The sequence below is a fragment of the Corythoichthys intestinalis genome, chromosome 18 (genome assembly GCF_030265065.1).
Source record: "Corythoichthys intestinalis isolate RoL2023-P3 chromosome 18, ASM3026506v1, whole genome shotgun sequence".
NCBI classification, from domain to species: domain Eukaryota; kingdom Metazoa; phylum Chordata; class Actinopteri; order Syngnathiformes; family Syngnathidae; genus Corythoichthys; species Corythoichthys intestinalis.
The window spans coordinates 35,252,214-35,266,920 of record NC_080412.1 but is presented as its reverse complement, the minus strand read 5'-3'; the positions used below and the strand labels follow the sequence as shown (position 1 = coordinate 35,266,920).

Here is a 14,707-nt window from a genome sequence, read left to right as displayed (position 1 = left end):
TGTCATTCAAAGTGACTGTTGATTTGCCCTTTATGGATCATATGAAATGCTCAGAACATTTTGATTTCCAGCTAATATGACCACGTAAGTCTAACAAAAATTTATTTTAACTGTGCTTTGCCTCGATTGGATGTGTGATTACTGCGTTACTATTTGCAGCAACGCTATCGTATAGTAAGATGATGTGGTAGATCAAAACGCCATTTGAATGAAATGAAGGTTGGTTTGATTTTTAAATGATTCCATAAAAATGAAAGAGTATGATATACAATATATTCGAATTTTAATATCAGATAATATCGATGTCGCTTTTTCATTATCGGTTTTGGGCCTATAAGCATGTTGTCTTCAAAGTGAATGTAGAAGCCTTCTGCCTTTGTACAAGGGCTGGTCACAGCTTAGCACAGCAGTTATGCTTATAGACCATTAAATGTCTCTAAAGCAGTACTTCTCAAATTGTGGGGCGGGCCCCCCCAGGGGGGCACAGAGCAATGCTGGGGGTGGCATGTGGCCTTGTGGAACATACTTTTTTGCCGAACTAGAATAAAGTGTAATTGCACATCCACTGAGTGGGTGGCAGTGGCGCTCTCATTTTCAGCATGTGCACATTATTTTTGAACCAAACAAGAACACAAAGCAAAGAGCACTGGAGATATGAAAAGCTAAGATGAAGAAATATAATGAAGCGGATATAGCATTTGGCTTTGACTTTTAGTACAGTGGGAGACGAGGAAAGACCAGTCTGTTTACTTTGTCTAAAAATGTTTGCAGCGGACAGCAGGAATTCTTTTTTTCAGTGAAAACATGCCGAATATTGCCAACAATCGTCCTGCTTTGTCAGTGATACACCAGTAAACCAGCGAGCACTGTCAGCATCACATAAGGTGGCATACCAAGTTGCTCAATGGAAAATAACCCAAAACCACAGCAAAGGAGCTGATACTGCCTGCAGCAAAAATAAAAACTGTCTATCTGTCAAATGACATTGTCGTTTTTGTTCAATTAATTTTAGTTTTTTCAGTCTAATTGTTTGGCATATTGTCTTCTAGAGTTAATGTTGCTAATCAATTTGACTTTATGATTATTTTTTAATTTTTTTATTTTTTTGTCAGTATCAAATGGTTCAAAAAATGTATCTTAAGTCCATTTTTACAGTATGGATGTGTTCTTTTTTTAACACTTTTTTCTACTTTAATATTAAAAAGGACACAATGTTATGTAGAGGTGTTCTTATATAATAATAAGAATTTTATAGACAAATGATACTACAGTATATTTACAGTGGCGGCAGAGAGTAGGAGGGGCGCAGAACATTTACATCTTCCTGGGGGTGGGGGGCATAACAGAAAATAATTGAGAAGCACTGCTTTAAAGTAAGATGCTTGGGATTTGTTATGGAAGCATTATCATCAGTGAAGCATCCAGTGGGGCATCACAATACAATTAGCCACCATATGTTAAGTCCATGATTACATATATTGGTATCGGATTTTTGGACTTGGACAATATCGGTATATCAGTTATTAGTTAAAAAAATACTGGCCTCTGCTCTAACTGCAATCCAATTAGTCACTCTAAATGCTTAGCATTATAGAAAGAAAAGAAAATGGTTATATCCGCATTGTAGCTGAGGAATACAGTTATCCACTGACCAATAAACTATCATGATACAGTTTCTACAATCACATGTCTAGGCGGTCTTTTAATTGGATACTATCTTCAAACAAATGCCTGGTACATTTTCTACACTTGAATAAAATAGTCTCCAATCCCTATTTAAGGAAGTATGGTAGATTTGGTTTTATGGTTTTATTGTTAGAATGTGTCTCGAGGACACACATTTTCAAAGGCACTTTCACATCAAAAGATGGCATTTGCTCTTCTTGTTGCATGCACATTTTTGGACCACTCATTGAATCATAATGTGACCTTAGCACTCATTTTCCAAGCTCCACGCTGCCGGCTGCATTGAGATTAGTTATTGAACTGGTCAAGCAAAGGGAAACAAGGCCGCTTCAGAGACATGGCACACAATAAGCCAGCTGTCAGAGGGAGGGGCTTGCCCAGACTGCGGTTGACATGGTTTGGGTGTTGCGTCGCCTTCAGGGGGAAGATAGGTGATCTTGTGCAAATTTGACATGCACAGATTAAGGGCGCTTTTACACTGTTTAGTCTGTTTTGAACGCACCAGAGTTCTTTTTCTCAGATGGTCCGCTTCGTTTTGTAAATGTGAACGTGCATCCGAACTCTAGTTCGGACTAAACAAACGAACTTTGGTCTGCTAAAAAATCGTGGGTCTCGGTCCCCTTTAAGCGCACCCTGCTTCGCTTTTGAATGCAACCGGAGCAGGATGCGCTTTTGCTACTTCACCTGCAGCATCACAGTGTGAAGCTGTGATGCTCCAGACTGTGGCGCTACTCGCAGTGCATTCTTGGAAGCGGAAGTACAGCGCGCACGCTATTCAAAATCAACAAAGGCAAGAGGACAGATGATTAACCATGGCCAAATGTTGTTGTGCTGCGCTAAGCAGTTGTAGCCTGGAACTCCAGACTCACCGCTGCTCCAGCTATAGTGTCTGGGACCCAGCTCCTTATTGGCCTCTCGAGCCCGAACGAAATTGTCCGTGCAATAAGATTTGTTTGTTTGCGTGACGTGTTCTTAACGGGCAACGTCACTCTTACGCGTCGGAAGTCGCCTCTACAACAACACAGATAGTGAACGGGAGAGTCTAGAATATGATCCTATCTGCGGTAAATTCAGTTTTAAATGACCAAAAACAAATTGAGTCGCTAAAACCAACAGTCCGTCTTGCACTAGCCATGTTGAATAAACCTCTCTGTTCTCCGCCCTCCTCGTATGTTTACGTCCACGCGATAGGGTTTCTTGTGGCTTGACCAATGTCACATCCGCCGGTCGCTGATTGGTCCACTCCGCTCTCTGTTTGCTGTGGCCTGCTCTGCCCTGGGAATAATCTGCGGAACAATCGCCGGACTCTATAGCTGGAACAGCGGCGAGTCTGGAGTTCGTCCAAAACAGTTGCATTTGATACACAGAATCGGGATCTAATGTGGTGGTTGTGTTTTGCATGCTGTTCCTAAATGCCTCACGTGAGAGTGCGGAAACGTTGGGTGGGATACTTTCGTTTTCTATGTTCTGTTGTTGTTGGCGTCGCCTACAGCGGGTAGTAACCGTGTTGTGTCTAAAATAAAGGATTAAAAACCTGACAAAGCTGGAAACTTCCTTGTTGTTGTTACAGTATTAAGGAAACAAACGCCTGCAGCAGAGTATCCAATTTTCAGTTGTTTTTAGCGCAGTGTAAATGTTGAACCCAGGAATGAAGCATTATTCGTCCAAAGAGCATAAGTGCCCTGCCCTCTAGTGGAGAAAATAGTTCTTAGTTTGAGTAGTGAATACTGCATGTGTGTAAGTATGTGTGTATATGTGTATGTGTATGTATGTATATATTAGGGCTGTCAAACGAATAAAATTTTTAATCGAGTTAATCACAGCTTAAAAATCAATTAATCGTAATTAATCGCAATTCAAACCATCTATAAAAAATGCCATATTTTTCTGTAAATTATTGTTGGAATGGAAAGATAAGACACAAGACGGATATATACATTCAACATACTGTACATAAGTACTGTATTTGTTTTTTATAACAATAAATCAACAAGATGGCATTAACATTAACATTCTGTAAAAGCGATCCATGGATAGAAAGACTTGTAGTTCTTGAAAGATAAATGTTAGTACAAGTTATAGAAATTTTATATTAAAAACCCTCTTAATGTTTTCGTTTTAATAAAATTAGTAAAATTTTCAATCAAAAAATAAACTAGTAGTTCGCCATTGATGATGTCAATAATTACACAATGCTCATGGTGCTTATACCCATAAAATCAGTCGCACCCAAGCGCCAGCAGAGGGTGACAAAACACCAAAAAACACAAGTAACAAGTGGACATGACACGGTGCTGTCATTTTAATCTGTTTGAGCGGGGCATGTGCGTTAATTGCATCAAATATTTTAACGTGATTAAAAAATTAATTACCGCCCGTTAACGCGATAATTTTGACAGCCCTAGTATATATATATATATATATATATATCTGTCCGTCCTTCCACATGTGGTAGAATAGAAAATAAAGCAAGTTTTTGACTTTGAAAATACTTCATTTGTTACGGTGCTTTAAAGACGTGTGATTGAACAGGCTTGCGTGATCATGGAACGGAAAGTTTGTGTCTGATTGGTGCAATGGAGTCATGTGATTATTGTTGCGACGGCTCATTGGTGAAATTAGTAGCGCTACTCTTGGCAAGAGCATCGCTAGCAAAATAAATAAATACATCTAATATGTAGAATAAAGAGGGAAAATGTAACGACTCTTGTGTAGCCCAGAGTAGCGGAGTAAAGTAAAAAGTATGGCTGAGTAAAACTACTCCTAGAAGTACATTTTTCCTCAAAAAATTACTCATGTAAAAGTAACGTAGTCACGCGTTACTACCAACCTCTAGTTCAAGTTGAACCTTTTCAACAAGTCATTTGCAAGTGTTGTTGCGAGGTAGCTCTCCAACGAGACCCTGGTCCTCTTGGTCTAATGTGAAAGGGTGTCTATTTCTGGCCTATGAGCTCACCTATACTTCTGATGCCTCCTAATGAATAATAATGTGCGTGTGCGTATTCATGAACATTAAAAGCTTCTTTCAAACCACAGTGTTTCCAGGTTGCTGTATTCAAAAGGGCATCCAAGGCTCATCTGACAGTTGATGTCCTTTATAAAAGAGAAAGTAAATGATTTTGATCATTTTCAATATAATAGACGAATAACATCCAGAAGACAACTTTGATTTTCACATGCATCAGGTTAGCTCCCACTGAGCCTCATTATCCTCTTTGATGAAGCTGGTTGAAACATGCCATAAAAGCTACATTTGAAAACTTGGCAAGGCCTCCCAATGTACTAAGTGTGCTGCATTTAAAATCAAGCTGTAATCTGGCATTACTATGCTCAGCGGTCCGCGCTTAACTTGCTGCACAATTATTCCAATCAGGAAAAATATCAATATTTACCCGTGATCAACTGGAGAGAGGCCCACTAACCTCAATTAAATTCTTCTATTTTGGGTGAGGGGTGGCAGCAGGGGGTAATCTCTGTCGTGCCACCCACAGACACACATGCACGCGCACACCCACATACACATTAAAAGTAGTTGTGTTTGTGGATGCAGCTGCAACATGGATGAGCGTGACCTATTATGTTCTGCATGCCAAGTTTACCAGTGAAAGGCTTAAAGAGGTTAATCTGATGTTGTAAAATGAGGCACATTTAATAGACTGGCCGTAGCAAACATCAATGTATTTCCATTCTATTAATACTTTGATACTTTGTCATATTAGAATAATTATTGTTTTACATTAAACATCTATAATCTTGTATAGTATGGTGTAACACTGTTGACCATTGTTATAATATGACTTAGCAGAATTCCACTTTGAAAATAATATGTTGTATGAGTTGTCCCAGATTTGGAAACTTTTCATCATGATTTAGAGTCTTGTGTCTGACTCTCGTGCCTACTTTATAAATACTGGATTTAGATTGTAAAATAAAACTGCATTCGTGACTATTGTCAGTGACACAGCTTACTCTGGCTTAGTGTTCCTACCAGTTCAAGAAAAAGTGCATACACACAAGAAAGCATGTCCGATTATTCTTAATCTTCAATTTATTTATGACTTCTTATACAAAATATATGAACATTGCCTTTAATTTTTGTTGATGAAAAAATTTGTGCAATATTTGCAGAGATGACTATGAAACATTTTTCATTGTGTTGTCTTTTTAAATCATCAGCTTTTCAATTTGAGTCAACGCTTTCAATTGTGCAGCCATGTTGCTGTCCAACAAGGAGTGTCGACTGTACAGGCGTTGTCAGGACAACCAGTAAGGATCTACAGGACCTTGGTGAAGCTTCCACCTTGAGCTAGATGCTAGCTATGAGACTGAGCAGATGCTGTGCTCCTCAGCCAATCACAGGTGAGGGAGAGCAAAAAGATGACATCATTGGAAAATGTAGGCAGGTTTTTGGTTGCCATGTCTGACTGCCTCGAAATTCTTCAACTGCATTTCCATGCTGAATGGATCAAAGTCCTCTTGGTTTTCCATATTGGACAACTCTAATAAAATATTTTAAATATCATAAATCTTTTTCATGATACTAATAAATTAAAATTAAATTTAGTTAGTAGTTTTAGTACCTATTATTTATATACACATTTTTCACTTAAAATTAACTAACTTCTATTGATACGTGTGATGCCAAAATTTTTTTCATTGTTCCTAACAAGAGGTAACATTTTCTTGCAACTAAATAATTTGGCAACATTTATCTCCAATCAAGGTAAACTGTTGGAATATTCTTTCTGGTCCATATTGTGTCAGGCTTAGAGTTTGAATCAGGGCCACAACTAACGATTATTTTCGTATTTGATTAATCGGACGAATAATTAAACAATTAATCGGGTAAATGTCACTTTTCTCAATTACCTTAACAATTTACTTTGAAGTTGTTTTAGGCATATTGTAATTAACAATTAAGACAAAATGGATGAGTATTTCCTTCAAAAATAATATTTTATTATCGCTTCCTGACTTAACAGTAGTATACAACTGTATCAATTATCAAATTGGTTGGCAATTAATTTATTAATCGATTTTAATTGATTTAATCCATTAGTTGTTGCAGCCTTATTAAGAAGCTAGCTTCGAAAGTAAAATGTCTGAAAATTGGCAAAAATGTGAATTGTTGTTTTCCAAAGTACAGACAGATTTTTGTTCATGTCCTACTTTGATTAAACAAAAATATAATGAAATCTAGTAATATTTACAACTGAGAAGTTATATGTATGTTATAAATTCAAGAATTTCAACAGGTTTAAGATGAAGAAGGTCCTAAACAATTCATTGTTCGTCATTAACTTGCTAATCGATTAGTTGTCAATTAATTGATTAATTGTTACACCTCTAGTTTGAATAAGGATACACACATTTGGCCCTTACTATATCATAAATGCATGGCCGTGTACTTCCAGAGGCAGGGCTAGCGTACAGTTGCAGGCAGCCAGTTGCTTGTGGCCCCGGCCAACAAAGGGGCCCCCGAGGGCTGTCAAAATGTACTCCACAGACACGACAAGAATTGACCATTTGAAATGACACCGCATTAGGAAACAGCCCTTATGGTCTCCAATAGACGCCGTGATTGGACCCGCATATTTCGGGAAAAGTAAAAACTTAATTGTGTCATTTTAAGTGTGTATACGTTTATTTTATTTGATGTTACTTGTTTATTCTCCTAATAGTTTTTCTATTAAAATGTTTCATATATATTGTCGGCCAATTTTGTGTTTCTTTTGATGTGGCCTTATACATTGTTTACTTATTTATTGTGCATTTATGTGTTGCGGTGTGGGGTGGGGGCACCAGGGGTTTGTTGCTTGGAGCCCTAAGGGACCCTTATCAATGACACTATGTACTTTCTGGATTTAAATGCTTCTTAACCCCTTCAGACCTAAGCATGCTGCTGATGGACATGATGCGATTGTGTCTCTAAATGAATAAACACACTGAATTTAGTTACTATTGCCACTTCTGGGAGATGAATGGACGAAACTTTACCCATCATAATCAAATCATGAGGTTTAGCATCTCATCAAAAACAATGTAACATTAACATTAAAATAACCAATAAAAGCATGAAATATCCCCGACCAAAAATGCACTTTGTTCTGACATTTAAGTAAAAATCAGCGAATATATATATATTTTTTGCCCAGCAGAAAAAATGCGGGTCTTAAAGGGCTTAAAGCACAAGACAACACCTAGTATAAATGACATTCATCTAAAAAAAAAGTTATCCCAAATTGCGAATTACTTCTGAATTCTTCTTTGACATGAATAAAGTAGGGCTGTCAAAATTATCGCGTTAATGGGCGTTAATTGATTTTTTAAATTAATCACGTTAAAATATTTGACGCAATTAACGCAGATGCCCCGCTCAGACAGATTTAAATGACAGTACAGTGAAACGCTCACTTGTTGTGTTTTATGGAGTTTTGCCGCCCTCTGCTGGCGCTTGGGTGCGTCTGATTTTATAGGCTTCAGCACCCATGAGCATTGTGTAAGTAATTATTGACATCAACAATGGCGGGCTACTAGTTTATTTTTTGATTGAAAATTTGACAAATTTTATTAAAACGAAAACATTAAGAGGGGTTTTAATATAAAATTTCTATAACTTTTACTAACATTTTTCTTTTAAAAACTACTCTTAAGTCTTTCTATCCATGGATCGCTTTAACAGAATGTTAATAATATTAATGCCATCTTGTTGATTTATTGTTATAATAATAAATACAGTCCTTATGTACCGTATGTTGAATTTATCTTCATCATATTCATCTTGTGTCTTATCTTTCCATTCCAACAATAATTTACAGAAAAATGTGGCATTTTTATAGATGGTTTGAATTGCGATTATTTGCGATTAATTACGATTAATTAATTTTTGAGCGTAATTAACTCGATTAAAAATTTTAATCGTTTGACAGCCCTAGAATAAAGTAGTAACTGATCATTCTGTCATGTCCTCCCGACCTTCTCACTCAGCAGGTTTGGTCTGACAAACAGAAAACCAACAGCGTCAAACTCTCTGATGGCTCCTCCTCCAGACATGCTGTTCTAATTAATATTCAAACGCTCGACCAATGAGTGAAGCAGGGCGGATGACGTCACGAGCTAGGGAACAGCAAGCAGCCAGTGAAGCATCCAGCCAGCCAGCCAGCCAGCCTGCCGAACAAGCCTGCTATTAGGGTCAGGAACTGGTCTGACAAGAGAATGGCAATCCTGCCGTAAACTGTCACTGGGACCAAGACGGAAGACGATGATTCTACCACAGGTGATGGCTCATAGGAGAAACACGGACCGAGAGAATGTGATGACATATTTCAGGTAATTCCCTCTCTGGGTTTGCATTATGGGGATGTGAGAGTGGGAGGCAGGAGGAGGAGGACGGACGGATGGGAGGGGGAGGCTGTAGATATGTGTGTCGGGGTGCTTTGTAGCCCTTTTACCCGTCTTCAACTCTTCATCGGGCCAAGCTAAGGATGCTTGATCTGACTGCATTCGTTATAATCTGATCTTCTTCTTTTCCTTTAAAAATATAATTTACACCATCAGTATCTGCGCCCCCACCTCCACTTCTTTGCATCTCATCAGCTGCATGTAGTGCACCCCCTCGCAAATTAGTGATGGGGAGGTGTTTCTAATCAATAGTGGCGTTTGTGTAGGCCTACAGCAGCTGCAGTTGCAACACAAGAACCCCAAAATGTAAAGAAGCCTTGCTATTTTAGCCCCAGTCCTTCATCTGATGGATGGATGGGAGCTTATGTGCGGATGCTTCATATCCTCACGGATGCTCTTTTGTTACCTCTGCGGTGCATCCCTTGAGGCTTTTCTACAAGGGATGATGTAGGAGGAAAAATGTCTGTTTTGGGGGGGTTGATAAGAAGGTGGTGGGTGGTTAAGAATCATACATACATAGTTGGGACCTGCTGCCGTCTGCTAGCTTTGACACGGACGTGTGCAGCAGTTTCATGGCGGCGCCACTGACAAGCAGATATACAACATCTGGTCACCTGACTACTTTGGGGATGGAAGTGGGGGCGGGGGCCGGCCCTGTGAGAGCCAAGCCGCTATTACTCGGATTCTCCTACAGCTCGTCGGTGGAGGATGATCGGACAGGTGGGATACGGACGGTGTCCGATTGATCTAGAGGCAGAGATCGATCTCTCGGGGCATCCCTCTCTGGGATCGGTGAGGCGCAAGGCTTGCTGGGAAACCTGTTGTCTGGCTGTCATGCCAATGGCAGATTTTAGGGAGTCAACTCAGTGATGGAGGGGAGGGTGAGATGATAGCAAGGGGAATTGGGGGATGGGTTACAGAAGGTGTTACTCCCTGCTAACACTGGTCTGCCGTTAATTAATATTCAATATATGCTTCCATATCGACATGTAAAAGCTTATTTCCTTGTCCCCTATTTAAATGGACATATCGCAGTTGTATTCTCCTCTATTTTCTTAACTGTTTTTTATGTAAGCATTTTTTTTTGTATGGTTATTGGATAACACGTTCCTCTCGTCCTCACACCTTCATCTGCACAGGAACATCTCTCAGGGTCTGTCTGACCGCTTCACTGTATTCAGATTGTCTCTGTTTTCTCAACTCATGAAAATTTCATAGCTGAAAACAAGTAGGTAAAAGGTAACGTGGCTCAAACCCGCAAGGTTTGTACACTTGCGTTCAACATTACTGGAAAGATTGGTAAAACTGCACCGTCCACTGTGCTGTTTGTTTAGTCAACAAATGTAAGTGTGCAAGTTATGATGCTTGTGTTTCATTTCATGCTTTATCAAGGCTCTAGTTTTTGTTTTCAGTCTTTTAAAGATCTTTGAATGAATATTAGGGGTGTAACGGTACACAAAAATCTCGGTTCGGTACGTACCTCGGTTTTGAGGTCACGCTTCGGTTCATTTTCGGTACAGTAAGAAAACAAAATGCAAAATATAAATGTGCTAGTTGTTTATTACACACCTTTGTGGTTTCAACAATAGGAACATTAGCCTATACAAAGCTAGAATTCTGCTCAAAAAGTAGCGGGAATTTAAAGATAATCCAACAACAATTTGCCTGTCAGACCACGCGTATTGGTCAGCTTTCTTTCTGAAAGAAAGAAGAAAAAAGAATTCCTGTGCTAAAGAGAAAAGCAGTCGCAATGACAAAGATTTTAACATCTATTTTACAAATTAAATGCCTCAATGAATCATTTTTTTCCTTCTGAACGGTTTTCAAAAGCTTTATTGGTGGATTTTCTCCCACACAGAAATTAATAAATTTAATTGTGTAAGCAGGATGTGTGTATTTTATTATTTAATTACAGGTGTTTTAGCTCATTTCAATTTATTTTATTTAAATGGGCTATTATTTATTTTATTATGTGTTTATATTTTACAATTGTGATGTAGTATTCATTTATATTGTATATTTTATGTTGTGTAACTTCACAAGATATAGGAACACAAGTTCCTATGTGAATATAAGTTCCTACTTGCTTTGTTGTGGTAGGAGGGTTTTGTATTGAACACGGGAGTGTTTTGGTTATTATTATAGCAGAGGAGACAGCAGTAAATCAACAAAGACAAGTCAACTGTGCCCCGATCTACTCCTCAAGAGATCTGATGGACTCAAAAAGTGGGTTACGATTGCATATTAGTTTGAAAATCGACCGGATCCACCGTATTTTTACACGAGTGACTTCCGGTCTGCCCGATCCTAGCTACCGGTTGTAGTATTGACGCAGGAGGGTCGCGTCTCACATCAAATAATAAACTCTGCCGATCTTTTCGCGTGCGTCGTGTTGAGCCGCTTCTGGGACGCGTCTAACACGTGGCCGCACTGCGAGTGGTGTGCATTGGCTGATTGATTTTAACGCCCGCGTTTCACTGCGTTCGCGTGGCGGCCACGTTGTTGCGCCGTTGATGTTTCTGGGTTATACTGTCCAATCGTGTTGGTCCTCATTATCATAGAGAAGACGGAGTAAATAAAATCTACACAAAGAAACTGTAACCCGATCGACTCACAGCCTGAAAAGTAAGGGTTACATTACATCAGAAACTCGTTCGGTACGCCTCCGTTCCGAACCAAGCATCACATACCGAAACGGTTCAATACAAATACATGTACCGTTACACCCTTAATGAAGATGTGGATTTTTTTTCGTTTTTTACTTTTGTTTGCATTTAGTGAGTATTCATAAAGGTTGTCGGGTGTTGTATCCAATTTAGGATTGTTTAAAATTGTCTGAAGTTTCCCCTCAACCCAGATTAAAATGCTGGATGATTTTATGATGGCCTGTTTTACTTTGCATTTTTTCAGGGCCTCCTTATGTTTTCCATTATGGCAAATGTAACCCAACACACGCAGCCTCTCTTACCTCGCTTCGACTAACAAAAGCAGCAGAACATCGTCTTGGCCTGCAGCCCACTTAAAGTGGACTCTCTGAAATATGATACACACGCAAGAAGGCCTCCATCTGTCGGAGTTCGGGTGCGACTTGCTGCTGAATAGCTTTTTATCCAGTTAAATTACCTTTAGGGTCTTTTATTAATGCAGAAGTTATGTGGGGCGCATGTTTGTTTTAGGGTCTAACTGACTCCAGGAGAGTATAGTGGTAGGTGTGTCAGGGTTGCAGTGTGTGTGTGTCATGGATTAGCATGTGGGATTGGAAGCCATCTGGCCATTTTGTTCACGTTGGGGAGGGGGAGTAAGTGCGAGATGGATAGAGAGAGACACTCACACACTGACACATTGACACGGCTTCAGACGTAATCTCCCTACTTGATGTCCGTTGCTTCTTACAATACATTTGCTTGTCTGTAAGCATTTGTTTCTTTTTCTCCGTGATAGTCCCTTCTTCGTTCCAATGTATCAAACTCCAACAGTAGATTTGACTTTGAGAAGGTTTTAGACGATTGTCTCGGGAGGATTCAAGATTCCTGAAAGTCAGAGACGTTACACCCTTTACTGTAAAATGACTCAGAAGATGAAGATGCTGAATATAAGGATGAAATGTTGCAGAGTAGGAAGAGGTTTAAGAGATTAGCAAGTTTCACTAGGTCAGGCGTTCGTGGAGGGGTTGGCTGAACTTGAATGTTTCATGTGCAAGAGACCAGAGAATCTTAGATGCTAATAGAATTCAGAGGAAGACTGCAAACACACATTTGGGGTTTACTCAGTATTGTAAAACTCACATTTTGGCCTGCCTTATGACAGCACTGGATTTGACTTACAGTGGGTGAGAGCTGCGCACACTGCATGGACCAGATGCAGTATTTAACTGCTCTTAAATCCTTCCAAAAACGTTTTGGTGAGCGTATGATTCAAGCTCTGCAAGTGCAGGTGAAAGGGAAGATCGCATACTGTTGCTTCACCTCCAAAGAGGTCTGTTTATTTTCTCAGCTGTAGGGAGGTGCAACTATTGTGTGTGGTTTCTGTTAAATGGCTCTCTAGCTCGAAAGCGAATGAGACAATCATGGCACTTGTGAAATCTCAGATTAAAAGAAAAAAAGATTCATTGATTGTATATTCTCTAGCTACAGCATCGGGTGTACCTGTACAATTTAATAAACTGAATTTTCCGGATTATAAATCGCAGTTTTCGTCATAGTTTAGCCGGTAGTGCACCTATACTCTGGAGTCAACCACCAATTGTGCAAGTTCTCCTACTTGAAAAGATTAGAGAGGCCTGTAATTGTCAACATGGGTAAACCTCAACCATGAGAGACAGAATGTGGAACAGAAAAAACAGAAAAACGGAAAAACAGAAAATCACATTGTTTGATTTTTAAAGAATATATTTCGAAATTAGAGTGGAAAATAAGTATTTGGTCACCTGCAAACAAGAAAGATTTCTGGCTGTCAAAGAGGTCTAACTTCTAACGAGGTCTAACGAGGCTCCACTCGTTACCTGTATTAATGGCACTTGTTTTAACTCATTATTGGTATACACGACACCTGTCCACAACCTCAGTCAGTCACACTCCAAACTCCACTCTGGCCATGACCAAAGAGCTGTCGAAGGACACCAGAGACAAAATTGTAGACCTGCACCAGGCTGAGAAGACTGAATCTGCAATAGGTAAAACGCTTGGTGTAAAGAAATCAACTGTGGGAGCAATTATTAGAAAATGGAAGACATACAAGACCACAGATAATCTCCCTCGATCTGGGGTTTCATGCAAGATCTCAACCCGTGGCGTCAAAATGATAACAAGACGGTGAGCAAAAATCCCAGCACCACACGGGGGGACCTAGTGAATGACCTACAGAGAGCTGGGACCACAGTAACAAAGGCTACTATCAGTAACACAATGCGCCGCCAGGGACTCAAATCCTGCACCGCCAGACGTGTCCCCCTGCTGAAGAAAGTACACGTCCAGACCTGTCTGCGGTTCGCTAGAGAGCATTTGGATGATCCAGAAGAGGACCGGGAGAATGTGTTATGGTCAGATGAAACCAAAATAGAACTTTTTGGTAGAAACACAGGTTCTCGTGTTTGGAGGAGAAAGAATACTGAATTGCATCCGAAGAACACCATACCCACTGTGAAGCATGGGGGTGGAAACATCAATGCTTTGGGGCTGTCATTCTGCAAAGGGACCACTGATCTGTGTAAAGGGAACAATGAATGGGGCCATGTATCGAGAGATTTTGAGTGAAAATCTCCTTCCATCAGCAAGGGCATTGAAGATGAGACGTGGCTGGGTCTTTCAGCATGACAATGATCCCAAACACACAGCCAGGGCAACAAAGAAGTGGCTTCGTAAGAAGCATTTCAAGGTCCTGGAGCGGCTTAGCCAGTCCCCAGATCTCAACCCCATAGAAAATCTGTGGAGGGAGTTTAAAGTCCGTGTTGCTCAACGACAGCCCCAAAACATCACTGCTCTAGAGGAGCTCTGTATGGAGGAATGGGCCAAAATACCAGCAACAGTGTGTGAAAAGCTTGTGAAGAGTTCCAGAAAACGTTTGGCCTCCGTTATTGCCAACAAAGGGTACATAACATAGTATAGAGATGAACTTTTGGTAT

General features: G+C 39.9%; 1 protein-coding gene across 5 annotated transcripts in view; it reads left to right on the top strand.

Moving 5' to 3' along the window:
• Window positions 1–14,707, top strand: part of LOC130906323 (serine/threonine-protein kinase PAK 3) — a 64,271-nt gene continuing 49,564 nt past the window's right edge. For 3 of the 5 annotated variants that reach the window (XM_057820526.1, XM_057820525.1, XM_057820524.1), the window contains exons 1-2: window positions 5,863–6,045; window positions 8,677–9,015. The gene's annotated coding sequence lies outside the window, so the exon portion shown is untranslated. Of the gene's footprint in view, window positions 85–5,862; window positions 6,046–8,673; window positions 9,016–14,707 lie in introns of those variants that run through there. The other 2 variants (XM_057820521.1, XM_057820522.1) reach the window with 2 other exon arrangements.